Source organism: Chiroxiphia lanceolata, chromosome W (genome assembly GCF_009829145.1).
Source record: "Chiroxiphia lanceolata isolate bChiLan1 chromosome W, bChiLan1.pri, whole genome shotgun sequence".
NCBI lineage: Eukaryota > Metazoa > Chordata > Aves > Passeriformes > Pipridae > Chiroxiphia > Chiroxiphia lanceolata.
In genome coordinates, this window is record NC_045670.1 from 7,781,463 (window position 1) to 7,796,055 (window position 14,593).

Sequence of the window (14,593 nt, forward strand, 5' to 3'; positions counted from 1 at the left end):
GAGAAGTTTTCAAACATACACAACTACCAACATGGGGGAATCATATCAAAATTTATTACTAACACAATAAATACTATAATATATATATACAACAATCCTAACTATCTCTTCTATGGTAAAACAATATATATACATAGATCATCTCTCCTTCCTTCCATAAAAGTCCAGAAGGAAAGAAGTCTTTTTTCACTTTCATGGCAGCACAATCTTTCCTCTTCAAAGCAGCAGTTCCAATTCGTCATAGATGGAAAAAATCTCTCTTTCTCTTCATTACAACGCAGGGGTCTCTCTCTCACCCCTCTCAGACCTTCGGTTCCAACTGAAGGTCTCGTCCATGTGTTGCCCATAACGAAAACACAAACCAACAGAGTGCCGGTTTATGCGGTGCTTTATTTAGGGCCCGGGAACCTGAGGACTAGCGTCCCAAGTCAGGATTCCAAAGACCCTCATTTTTCATACAGCTTTTATACTCTCACACAAACATGTCTACGTGCAGTGCTTACTTGTAAGCAGTTACACTTAGTTACAAACACAAACTCATATTTCATACTGATAACAATTGGTAATCATCTACTTTTAATCATAAATCTGTTTAAGTTGTCTTACTCCATAGAAACCCCATAGAAACTGTTCAGCAGACCCTTACTATATCTAAGGTAACAAATCGTTATATACATGCTTGGTTAAATCTTTTGATTATTGTTCCTACCTCTTCAGTACATTCCATTCTCACGAACAAGGCTGCTAACCTACTACTTTGGAGTGCTGCTCTCTAGGCCTACTCTCCTACTAAATCTTAGCCATTCTACTACTAAATTTGAATCATTCTGCAACATGTCCCCCCTTTTGAGCATTCTTCAGGCTTTTCCTGCAAGGATGCTCAAATGTAGCAATCTTCAGGCTGCAGTTTCTTGATAAACAGGAGGTGATCCATCTTGCGGTGAGATTACTTCTTTTCTTGTTATGGCTTTCATGATGCGTCTCGTATGTTGACCTTCTTTTACAATCATTCCTAAAAGACACTTATAAACAATCATGGCTATGACAATAATTATTACAATCAATATTCCGTACTGGATAACAGAAGATATCCATCCTGACACGTGAAGACCTAGGGAGCTGAATAATTCTCCTATCCAATTGTGTTCTACTTCCTTTTGTAATTCATGAACATTTTCGTCAATTTGTTCTAATTGACTAATATCTTTCTCTACTTCTTGAGTGACATTTGGGATGTGCACGCAACAATGCTCGTCCTTTGCATGCAGGTATCCACAGACTCCGTGTTCCTTTAATAGGATTAAATCTAAAGCCATTCGATTCTGTACTGTCATCCTAGTGGTGGCTTGTAATTGAAAATTTAGATCTTTAAATCCTTTCTTAGTGACCGCTGCTAACCTTTCAGTTTGTCCCATTAATTTAAACAACATCTCTCTGTTACGGTATGTTGAGATTGGTGCAAACAAAGATTCTAATACCCATCCAAATTTAACTCCTGCTGATGGTTCATGCCAATCTCCCAACCCCAAGTCATCAATATCCTTACTAATTTCTCTTTTTCCTCGTGGTTGTATTTCTACTGATGTTAACTTATCCTGTTTCCAGAATGGACAGAGAGTAGGTATCCCTAGTGTGACAGGCACAACCGGACCATCTATTGGCATGTGAGTGGTCCACTGACCATGCCCCATTACCCACACTAAATTTCCTGGGCTCCTAACGGTGGTGGTATGGCAATCAATGTTTTTCACAGATCCCTTAATAGTATGATTATATCCTCGACATTCACATCCTAACTGCAAGAGTGTTTTGACTGGTATCAAGCCTATTTCATCGTCTGGGGTATCGCATGTGTATATTCGAATACAATTCCAATTCTCCTTTGTACGTGTTTCTGTCCTCCAATTATGATTTCCTCTATTACCTGCAGAATAAGTTTGATTCTTTTTCCCTTTCCAGTGAATACACCACTGTACTTTTCCAATATAACTATAAGTCTCTAGTAGGCTGGGTCCCCAAATTGTTTGCCACTCTTCCATAGTTGTAGAGCTAGTAATATTTTGACATACTTCTTCTTGTTTTTCTCGTTTTATTTGAACTGGAACTTTAGAACATGGGTATGTTACCGAATCTGTAACTAAACAAGATCCCTTTAATTGGTCAATGTCTTCGCTTGTTACCCATGTTCCAACTACTACCCATCGGAAAAATCCAGGCATCTGTTCACATTGTTTTCTAGTCATTTTGTCTCTTAATAAACATGCATCTGTCATTTCATTCCATGTTTTGGTTACAAATCTGCAATTCCATGTAGTATTCTTAAGCACTTTAGGAATTTCTGGCACTGGAATTATTCCCCATGGGATTGGGTCTCCTGCAGCATGAGGCATAGGGAGACGTGCAGTGATTTTTGTGACATTCTGTACTTTCCCAAAATCACGAATTAGGCCTACGACTAGGTTTTCTTGTTCTACTTCTCAATCTGGAATCTGCAGGTTACTTACTTGCCGGGTTGTTCTTTCAGTCTTTATGTAGACGACAGTAATTCCAGTATCCCACCAGTCATCTCTATTTATCCAGCAAGTATATTGGCCCTCATCTTCTCCTCTTCGTATTTCTTTGATTTTCAAAACTATTGCATCTGCCCTCTTTTCAATCTGATGTCTCTTCCCGACTTTCAAGTTCTGTCCCTTAAACCACCACCCATATTCAGAATACTGTCCTTCTGAAATTTTGCAACTTAGAATCAGATCTCTCCCTTCCTGGACCGGGTAAACACTGTGTTCTGGTCTAACTCTTACTGCTTTATGTGGCACGGTTACTGCTGTCTTTATCCCGTAATCTTTTTCTTTTCCACATGAGACCACACAAAGAAATGTACCCTCTGTTTTTCCTACTCTGGGATCAGAAATATTCAGCCACCCTTTACCTCCCTTACTATTAGACCACCAGCTAACTCCTTGATTTTGTGATTCCCAAGATTGATTTGTCATATTCAATTTCCACCACTTTAACTGATTTCTGACAATTATCAAATTGGAAGGCACAATTGATTTTTAAGGGAGGACCATTCCACATGTCAAATTGTTTCCTAGTGGGCATAACTCGCACTTTGGTCACCGTTTTCTGGGTCGTGTTTATTGTCCGTATTTCTATATGTTCATAATCAAAACTTTCCCAAATCCAAACTACACACATATATGTTCCTTCCATAGCTTTAGACACTTTGGGTACCTGCAGGACGGTGTAACCTTTTTGTTGTGTCGCATCCCAAACTGTCATCACTCCTTCTGTCATGATTCGATCTTGATCTCTCCATCTCCACTTGACTTTAACATCTCTTAATTCAGCTCCCTGGTCATCAGAAAACAGACAGGTTAAATTCACATCAGTGTACTCTGGTACAAATAAATAAGGATCTGGGGTCTCAATTCTCACGGTGGTCTCTGCTAAACTCATCAACCCCAGGAATACTACGATCCTCAATGGTTGGCTCGAAATACCATCCTTGTAGGTGAGAGAGGTTCTACCGACCACGAGACTGGAACCTTCTTGATTCGGGTGTAATGGATCCAATTGTCCATTCCCTCGACCTTCACCGCCGTGTAAGTGGTCATTATCACCTGGCGAGGACCGTCCCATGTTTCCTTTAACGGTTCCACCGACCAGTTTTTCACATAGACTTGGTCTCCTGGAGAAATGTCATGAACCGGATTCTCCAGGGGCAGAGGTCGATTCCACTGCAGCGCTCCTCTGAGGGCTGTGAGAGTTTTATTTAAGGATAACACATAGTTAAACACTGCTTGATCCCCCACCACATGAGGATCCCCTTGATAGGTAGCTGCATGATAGGGCTTGCCATACAATATTTCGTATGGACTTACTCCTATTCTCTCCCTGGGTTTAATCCTGATTCTCAGCAAGGCAAGAGGTAGCGCTTGGGGCCACGGGATTTTTACTTCTTGACAAATTTTCTTTAATTGACCCTTCAATGTCTGATTCATCCTCTCTACTTGTCCACTGGATTGCGGTCTCCATGGAGTATGGAGATTCCATGTTATTCCTAATATAGCAGATATTTCTTGCACTATCCCTGCGGTAAAGTGTGGCCCTCGATCAGATGACAACCCTAGAGGTACCCCAAATCTCGGAATAATTTCTCTCAGAAGAGTCTTAACTACTTCCTTTGCTTGATTAGTCCTGCATGGAAAGGCTTCCGGCCATCCTGAAAAGGTACAAACATATACTAACAAATACTTATAGGATTGGGCCTTAGGTAACTCAGAAAAATCTATTTGCCAATAGTCTCCTGGTAACTGTCCTATCTGTAACTTTCCCATTTGTACCTGTTTTCTGACCACTGGGTTATTTTTAATACACATGGGACACATTGCATTTACCCTTTTTGCTAGTGTTAACATCTGGTTTGAGAGAACCTCATTTTTCAGAAATTTTACCATTGCTTCTGCACCCCAGTGGCACTTGTTATGTTCCGTCTCGAGTACTGCTTTCATTATTCTGACAGGTAAGATTACTTGTCCTATGGGAGTAATGTACCACCCTTTAATATTTTTCCTTGCTTTTGTTATTTGAGTTAATTTCTCATCTTCTTGTGAATAATATGGTTTTTCTTCCATATATGCTATTGCTGGATTATTCCGAACAGGTAAAAGAGCCATCTGAGTCCATACCTCTCTGGCGGCTTGCTTAGCCGCTTGGTCAGCTTGTCGATTACCTTGAAATTCTCGTCCGGGATCAGTCTGATGTCCTCTGACATGCATTATTGCCACTGCCGAGGGTTTGTGTCTTGCCTCTAGCAATTGTAAAATTTCTTCTCGATGTTTAATTGATGTCCCTTGAGAAGTAAGAAGTCCTCTCTCTTTCCAAAGTGCTCCGTGAACATGAACTACTCCAAAGGCATATTTGGAGTCAGTCTATATATTAACTCTCCTTCCTTGACTTAGTATTAAAGCTCTCACCAATGCCCAAATTTCGACCTTTTGTGCGGACGTACCTGGGGGTAGTGCGTTTGCTTCTATCACTTGTTGTAGAGTGACCACTGCATACCCAGCATACCTGGTGCCATTCTCCACAAAGCTAGATCCGTCGGTGTACAACTCCCAGTCAGGATCTGTCAGTGGTTCATCCTTCAGGTCTTTTCTACTCGCGTAGACCTGTTCAATGGTCTCTACACAGTCGTGCTCCAGGACACCTTCTTCCTTTGTGGACCTAAGGAATTCTGTTGGGTTAAGATGGTTAGTGATTTTCAGTTCAACATCATCTTGCTCTCTTAACAAAGCCTGATACTGTAACATGCGGCTAGATGAGAGCCAATGCCCCCCTTTTTGTTCCAAAACTGCTATGACCATGTGGGGCACGTACACCACCATGTGTTTCCCCAGAGTCAATTTTCGTGCTTCTTGAATTAGAATAACCGTCGCTGCCACGGCTCTGAGGCACCCCGACCATCCCCCACTTACTGCGTCCAGCCGTTTGGAGAAATACCCAACCGGTCTCTTCCAGGATCCTAACCGCTGAGTGAGTACTCCTAAAGCCGTTCGTTGTCTCTCGCAGACATAAAGCTGGAATTCTTTGGTTAGGTCTGGTAGTCCCAGGGCAGGTGCCTCCTGGAGGGCTCTTTTCAGTTCCTGGAATGCTTTCTCCTGCTTCGTCCCCCAGGTCAGCTTGGGTTCTTTTACTGCTTCATATAATGGTCTGGCAGTTAGTCCAAAGTTGGGAATCCACAACCTGCACCATCCGATCATTCCTAGAAAAGATCTTAATTCCTGATTATTTCGGGGTACTGGGATAGCACATATTGCTTGTATACGATTTGCACCCAAACGCCGAACTCCTTGAGAAATTTCACATCCCAGATAAATAACTTTCTGTTTTACTAGTTGAGCCTTTTCTTTTGAAACCCGGTAACCTGCTTGCCCCAGCATGTTTAACAGTTCAATGGTTAACTGACGACAGAGTCCCTGTTCTGTAGCTCCCAGGAAGATGTCATCAACATATTGAAGTATTATATATGAAAAAGGAGATTCTTTTACCTGAGTAGTCTTCCATTCTTCAAGTTCTTTTGCTAACTGATTACCAAATATCGTAGGTGAGCATTTGAATCCTTGTGGTAATCGAGTCCAAGTAAGTTGTCGCTTTCGTCCAGTCTCTGGGTTTTCCCACTCAAAGGCAAAAATCTTCCAACTTTCTGGTGCCAGTGGTATGCAGAAGAAGGCATCTTTCAGGTCAATCACTGTAAACCACTGAAATCTCTCAGAAACAGATGTTAACAAAGTGTAGGGATTTGCTACAACTGGGTGTATGTCTTTTGTAATGAGGTTTACTGCTCTCAAGTCTTGTACTAACCTATACTTACCATTAGGCTTTCTTACTGGAAAAATGGGAGTATTAAACTCTGACTCACATTCTTTTAATATCCCTAAAACTAAAAACTGTGAGATCATTGGGGTTATTCCTTTCCTGGTTTCTAAACTAATTGGGTATTGTCGCACTCTAACAGGTTGTGTTCCTTCTTTTAATTCTATTCTAACTGGAGTAGCAGCTTTGGATTTTCCAGGGACCCCTGTTTCCCATACCCAAGGCACTACAGCCTGTTCTATTTCCTGCGGTATCTCTTCCTTTTCTACCTCTTTCACAACAAAAATTTTTGCTAAGTTCTCTTCCGGAATTTCTATCTTGACCCTCCCTTTTTCAAATATAATTTTAGCTTGCAAGGCTGAGAGCAGATCTCTTCCTAGTAAACATTCAGGACTGTTGGGCATGTACAAAAATTGATGATCTAATTCTTTTCCTCTAAATTTGATATCTAGGGGTCTTAGAAACGTCTTTTCCTCTATTTGTCCTGAAACTCCTACCACCCATGCAGTTGAATCACTTAATGGCCCCATCAATTTATTCATTGCCGAGAAACTAGCTCCAGTATCTATTCTAAATTCTGTCGGCTCTCCCTCTACTTCTAAAACAACTGTTAAATCCCGATCTAGTCAGCTTTGATTCTGGTAATTCCCTAACATAAATGCTTGAGCGACACCTTGTGGCGTGCCCACATTAACAGGGTTTTGCGAATTTGCAAAGCTCTGGGGGCTCCACGGATTCATTCCATTTCCAGCATTCGGTTGCCACGGATTTATTCCATTTCCAGCATTCAGTGGGCATTCATTTTTCCAATGTCCTTGTCCTTTACAAAGAGCACATTGATTTGGGCCTATCTTACCACGTCCTCCCCCACACTGATTTCCGAATCCCGACTGTTTGTTAAATCCTCTACCCATTCCTCCCCTTCCTCTATTACCACGACCCCGTCCTCTATGGCTACTGGCCCCATTATTCCCTCCTGGAGCTTGCAGAAGTGCCAATAAGCTTGCTTGCTGCCTCCTAGTAGATTCCTTTTCTCTATTATTGTACACTTTCCAGGCTACTTCTAATAATTTTTCCAAATCTCTTGTCTCCCCACCTTCTAACTTCTGAAGCTTTTTCCTAATGTCTTCTTGTGATTGTCCCATAAAAATCAATGCTAATTGCAATTTTCCTGATTCATCTTCAACATCTAAATTTGTATATTTCCGTGCTGTCTCTTTTAGCCTCTCTAAGAAGGCTGAAGGAGATTCCCCTTTATCCTGTCTTACTGAGTATAACTTTGACCAGTTTAGTGTTTTTGGTATCCCACATCGTATTCCCTCTACCAATAATTCCTGGTAAATTCTTAACTTTTTATAATCTCCAGACACATTCGGATCCCACTCAGGATCTTCCCGCGGTACAAAATCATTTACTGTTCCCCGTGCTGCCCGTGGCAAAATTCGAATTCTTTCTTTCGCTTTTTCCACCATCACCCTGAATACCATTTCCTTCTCTGTTGAATCCAGAATTGTATCTAACAATACCTGTAAATCATTCCAGTCCGGATTTTGAGTTTTTATAACCATTTTTATAATACGAGTTACCCGCTCCGGATTTTCTCGATATGTCCCAGCTGACTGTTTCCAGATTAATAAATCATTAGGTGAAAAAGGAACTTTTACCATAACTTTCCTCCTGTCTGCTCCAACTGCTTCCCGCAAAGGGGCCATCAATCTAGGGGGTGAGGGCGAAACATCTGTCTCCCTTCCCCCTCCCCGTCTCTTTTCTCTACTCCTTCCCCTTTCTTTTCGCCCCCTCCGAGTCCGTTCTGCTAGCGGAGTTCTATCAAAACCACATTCTCGCTCTCTCGTTTCTTCCTCATCCGAGGAGGATTCTAGTGGGGGCACGGTGGGTGATCGTGCCCTCCCACGTGAAGAGAGACTATCTCCCGGGGGCGCATTTGGAGTTATGCTGGGGGAGACTAACAAAGACACATCTTCCTCTGGTTCTGAAAACCGTATTTTCCGCTCTTGACATCCTATACATTTATCATCCAGTTCTTTCAACACCAACATACCACATTCCTTTTGCCATTCAGTCTTACGTTTCAAATAATAAAACAAATCTAAATACGGTATTTCATCCCACATCTCATTCTCTCGTAAATATTGCATCAAGGGGGTTATAATTTCCGAAATTAATGTACCATTCCTAGGCCACTGCATTCCTTCTGTCTCATATTGAGGCCATACATTATTACAATAATCAATCAATTGTCTCTTACTTAACTCTTGTCCGAAATTTCCTTCCTTCCAATGTTTTAACAAGCAACCAAGCGGAGAATCGCTAGGGATATCATTTTCTGCACAAGATAGTGCCCTAAAGGTTTTAAAAGGCATCATAGTCACACACACACTGTACAATCACACAATAAACAACACAATACAAACAATATAAACCAATACCTTCCTACACCAACTTGTCAAGTCTCACTATGAGTGACAAGTGCTGGTTCAGCGCGGCTTTCGCCCCGTCTTACGACCAGTGCCTAGGCTTCCCAATAAATCTTTGCCCAACCCAACGGGTAAACTCACGGTCCCGTCTTATGGGCAGGCTCCCAACCAACAAACCTGAAAGAATAAAGCACCTCCGGGCTTACCTGGATGGTTGTCCGTCGGGCGCGGGGTCGGGCACGGGTCGATGTCTCCCCAGAAATCACCTGGTTGCCGGCATGGAGTGGATCAGCTCGTGAGCCGCCCCAGCTACCCCCGGAACCCCATCTCGGGTCGCCAGAAAACTGTTGCCCGTAACGAAAACACAAACCAACAGAGTGCCGGTTTATGCGGTGCTTTATTTAGGGCCCGGGAACCTGAGGACTAGCGTCCCAAGTCAGGATTCCAAAGACCCTCATTTTTCATACAGCTTTTATACTCTCACACAAACATGTCTACGTGCAGTTCTTACTTGTAAGCAGTTACACTTAGTTACAAACACAAACTCATATTTCATACTGATAACAATTGGTAATCATCTACTTTTAATCATAAATCTGTTTAAGTTGTCTTACTCCATAGAAACCCCATAGAAACTGTTCAGCAGACCCTTACTATATCTAAGGTAACAAATCGTTATATACATGCTTGGCTAAATCTTTTGATTATTGTTCCTACCTCTTCAGTACATTCCATTCTCACGAACAAGGCTGCTAACCTACTACTTTGGAGTGCTGCTCTCTAGGCCTACTCTCCTACTAAGCCTTAGCCATTCTACTACTAAATTTGAATCATTCTGCAACACATGGACTGCAAAGCAGGGACAAAACTCGCCTTACCACGGTCATATCACAGAGTGCAAAGCATTCTGTGAAAGTCCCTTTCCCAGGGGGTCAAGTTCTCCTGTGTCAGAACATTTTATGGGCTTTCAGTTCAGTTCTTGCTCAAAGTATTCTAGCAGAGTTCTTCTGCTCCGTCTTGGTTGCAAACGTGGGGGGGGGGGGCCACTTCCCCCACATTCCTTGGTCTGACCATCCTCTCTCTCTCTCTAGCTGTTGCTGCATTTCGGGACTCCCTTCAAATTTGGAAGCCCACCCCTCCTTCCAAGGAAGTCTCAGGGGTTTGGTGATGTAATTCAGTCTTACCCCAAAACAGTCTCTGCTGAACTTTCTCTGTTCTGTTGCCAGCTTTCTCTCTGCAGGACATCTCTGCATCTCTCAACCTGACTCTGTGCCATATTGTCATGGTTTGAGATAGCCCAAAATCCAATTCTCTAGCTCCATTCCCCCTCCCACATCTCAACCCAATGTGAGATAGGTTTTTCCAGACAAAACACAACCAGACTCAAAGTGGGGGAAAAGGAATATATTACAGTGACTATACAAATAAATACTACAATACATTATAATCATATACAACCTTAGCTATCTCTACTATGACATATAGTATTTACAATGGATCAGATCTCTTCTCCCCTCCAAATAAAAGTCCAAGAGGGAAAGAAGGACAGATCCCTTCCAGTCTCTCAGGGCAGCAGCTTCTTCAGAGTAGCAGTCACTAAGCAGCAGCATCTTCTAAGGCAGCAGGTTCTCTCTCTCTTCTGTTTCTTGCAGCAGCTGATAGCTGAATCTCTGCCAGCACACACGAGGGGGAATCCAAGCCCCTCGCAGCCCCGTCATCAACCAACCGAGGGGTCTTTCGTGGTCTTCGTAACCCCAGACAAGGTCGTTTCACCACGTCATATCACGAAGCACAGGGGGTCTTCGTGACGGTCTGGTATCTCCAGGAGATTCAAGCTCCTTGCAGGGCCTCTGTGCCCTGTCTCAGGCTGCGAGCTTCTTTGTAGCTTGCAGCAAGGGAGGGCCTCAAGGCCAACCTCCCACACACCGTCCTGGCTGAGCTCTCAGGACGACTGAGCTCCTTAGCTCCTTTACTCCATCTAGGACTTCTAATCAGTAAGAGTCCACCCCCTCCATTTTTGGAGGGATCTCCAACGAGGTTTAGGGGAGTTTTACAGTTCTTACCCCCAAGCTTTCTCTCTGTAGAAACTTAGTTCTGTTCTCTGCTGCCGGTTCTCTACCTTGGCTTCAGCAACTCTGAGTCTTCCTTGGCTGCATGCTGTTTCTGCTGCTTCCCTGGTTCAGGTCTTATCAGTTGGTTTTTAACCATAACCTCTGGACGCTGCCGCCGCTTCTGCTCTGTCTCTGCTCACTCATGATGGAAAACATCCCCCAGCTCACAGCTACAGACACATAGTCCAGCTTAACACTGTTCCAGGTCTCTGTAGCCCCCAACTGGGGCTGGGGGGGTGCAGAGGCCCCCCCCAGAGGGTTCCTGCCCTCTCCTCGTGGCTTTCACAACATGGTTACTTCTTCTAACCTCACTGCCGGGGGGGGGGGGGGAAGAAAATGCAATCCAGGGGTCTCTCTGATTCTTTCAGAGTTCCCCTCGATCACCAGCCTCGGGGGAAGGGGGGGGGGGTGTGTTTCCACTCAACTGTTGTGCTGCACCTGGTCCCCCAGTCAGGACCAGAGGGGGCAAAGGTCCCTCGGCCCCACTCTCTAACACGTGACGTCTCACTCCACGGCTGTCTCTCCTTCCAACTGCATACCAGTTGGTTGCAGACCATGTGACTTCTGATCCTTCCATGAGGCTGCAGACTCAACCATGGCCCCTCCCCTGACACACACAGACTAGATGGTTGATCCAACACAATAAATAAGCAAACTAGTAAGATACGAATCCAGTCTCTCAGACCTTCCAACCCAAACCATTCTACGATTCTATGATCCTCAGCGTACTGTACATTAGACACCCAAATACCAAATAAGACAGTGGGATACAACCCAGTAAACATTTTAGTGGCCTTAACCTTTTTTTCCAGGTCAGTTAAAAGAAATTAAAATTGCACTAGCAGGACTGGAATAATGCTACTGACTTTCTCGTTTTTGCTTCCTTTTACTATTAAACATGCAGAAAACTTAAGTGACACAACTCAGAACCTCAGTCTATCCTGCAAAGTAATCTGCAAAACAACACTGGAAATGTATCACAAAAATAACTATTTCTTTACAAGTTTTCTCAAATATTTCTTCTTCTCCATCAGAACAGATCTGCAAGATCAAGAGTTTTAAAATCTGTAAGGTTTTAAAAGAAAAAAGAAAAGTTTAATTTCCCAATTTGAAGACTATTATCAAGTTATACCATTTCCAAAGAGCTTATGTGGCACAATAACTATGAACAGGTCATTCATAATAAAGATGGGACAATGGGATCTTCTACCTCCAAACTGCAGCTCTCTGTTGCACTTGCTTAAGCCAAGTTCAATGATATTTCTGTGGAAATGCAAATTCTTCATGACACTGCAGAAATGAGAAGAGATTTCATCAAGAAGCCATGGGATTTAAACAAAAGCAAGGAAGAACTGTTTGCGCTCACTTCTTGAAGTCTTACCACATCTGTGACAAGTAAGACAAACTAACAGACTTGTAAACAGCACATGATAGCTTTCGTTATTGCTTTGTTTATCTTGCCCCATCAGTGGTTGTAACCGTAATGGAAAACTGCTTACCTGTGTGATGGAAAAGTATCCCCTGTGTATCCCTCCCCCCAAACCCCGGCTATGAACGTAGTGGAAAAGTACTAGCATGCATGCTCTTTCCCCAAACCCTATATATACCAAAGGTTGTAATCAATAAACAATTCAGTTTGTCCAACTTGAATGGAGGTTAATATTCCAACTGAATTTTAAACTACCATAATGACTAAGTCAGAAAAGCAAGACATTTGCTACTAATATCCTCTTTTCCCTTATCTGAACAATTGTTGTCTCCCCTTTTGTCACAGCCTTTCCTACTAATTGCAATGACACCTCACAATTTTGGAATGGTTGATTAGTTTATAAGTTTCCCCACAACTAATCTAGGTCAACAAGCTACTAATAAGGCCAGTATGTTTCTTTTATTTAACACTATTGAGATCTTTATAAATCACTTCTGTTTCCCAACAAAAGCTACTCTGTATAAAAAGCACCTGCAAACAGACTTAGTGTGTCTGTGCCTGCTTGATCTTCCATTTCCACAATGTCCTCTTTGGAACATGACCTGAACGTGAGAGTATCACAAAGGTCCCTTTTCTGAGAAACCTTTAGTTTTCACTTCACTCGGAACATCTAATAAAAATGGGGTCATCACTTTTGTAACATACTGTAATGCATGGGGGTTAAAACAAATCTCATTATAAAGCAGTTTCTCATAAACAGAATATCATTTTTTATCCAGGTTAGATAATAAATGCTTTCTTCTCTAAACTAAAATGCCAGAAAATTATTTCAAAGGTAAGAAGCACTAAAATGTCTTTGAGGTTTTTAATTCTTACTTTACAGGCAATGTCAACCAGTCAGTTCTGTGGCCTTCCATACTCAAGAGGATTTATTGCTAAAATCTGAGTCTTACAGCACATGGTAAATGCCACCAAAGAGAAGGATGGGTGAAAAAATCAACAGAAATAATGCAAAGTAACAAATTCATCACACAGATGACAATGAAAGGTTGCTGGGATGAACAGGTCTTCTGCCACTGCTTTAAAGCAAACACAGAAAAATCAAGCTGGTTGAGTTGCAGATAAATGACCTGAAACTGTATCCACAGAAAGATGTTCTTTGACTGTTTATTTCAGTGACATGATGTCTGCACGAAAATATTCAGTGACAGAAATTACTGAAAGCCACTGTTTGTATCAACATGTCCCCCCAAAGCATCGAATTGGAGTCCAGGGTTTCAGGGCATCCTGTACCACCAGTGAAGTCCAACATAAGCCTGATGTTAAAAAAAACCTCTTGTTTAGAAAATGTAGAAACTAGTCATACTGCTGTGATAACTTTCATTAAGGTAATTTCTTTTTAGCACAACTACAAACCATGTATGATGCAAAAGAGGAGAAAAAATTACCTATTATTCTTGAACAGCTCAGATCAGAGATACATATATTTCACTATCAGAAAACAGGGATTTGTGACTATTCCCCTACGGATATCTGCAGAGGCAGCTTTCACTGGTTTAGTGAAACTGTTCATTACCCTCAATTCCTTTCTTTTTTCTTTTCTTTTGGTTATAAAAAAGGAAGAAGAAAACTGATGCTCAGAGGGCTCTGTATTTAACAGCTCTGACCCAGGACATTAACTCCAAGAAACCCTTTCAGATTGATCTTTTATTATGATATAATTTGACTTCTGAAATCTCTCAATGTCCACTGCTCTGAGAGCAGAAGCAGCCTCTTTTCTCTAGGGTTTGCTATTATGAACACTCCTCTATTATGATTAAGAGATCAGTAAAGTGAGATTGAATTTAATGGTCCAATTAAGATTTGAACCCAAAATATAAAAGTGGCATTCAAGCCTACCCTAAGCCCAGGTTCCCAGTGTTGTGATGTTGCATGTTATGATGCAAACCTGCATAATTCAAAGCATCCCCAGTCATACAGCTCTAAGCAACAGAAATCCCTTGTTACAACAGTACCAACAGAGAAGTAAGAAAGGAAGGAGGAAGTATTTTTCATATTATATGTTAATAAAGGTATAGGTTGGCTATTGTGCTGTAAATCTATCACTGACATTTTACTAGAATTATGTTGCTTTTTGAGTACCGGAAACTGAAAGCTGATATTTCTGAAATTAGACTTGCCCAAAATAATGTTTCCTAGGGTCAAAGGGTTCCAACTCCCAAATTTGGAACAATTTTAGG

General features: G+C 42.0%; 1 long non-coding RNA gene across 1 annotated transcript; it reads right to left on the reverse strand.

Annotated features, from left to right (window-relative positions):
• Positions 1-1,380: 1,380 nt before the first annotated feature.
• Positions 1,381-14,032, reverse strand: LOC116780058. The gene is made up of 3 exons (XR_004354301.1): positions 14,021-14,032; positions 13,248-13,256; positions 1,381-1,516 (listed from the first exon to the last, which is right to left on the reverse strand). It is a non-coding gene; the product is annotated as an uncharacterized LOC116780058 (long non-coding RNA).
• Between the last annotated feature and the right edge of the window lie 561 nt (positions 14,033-14,593).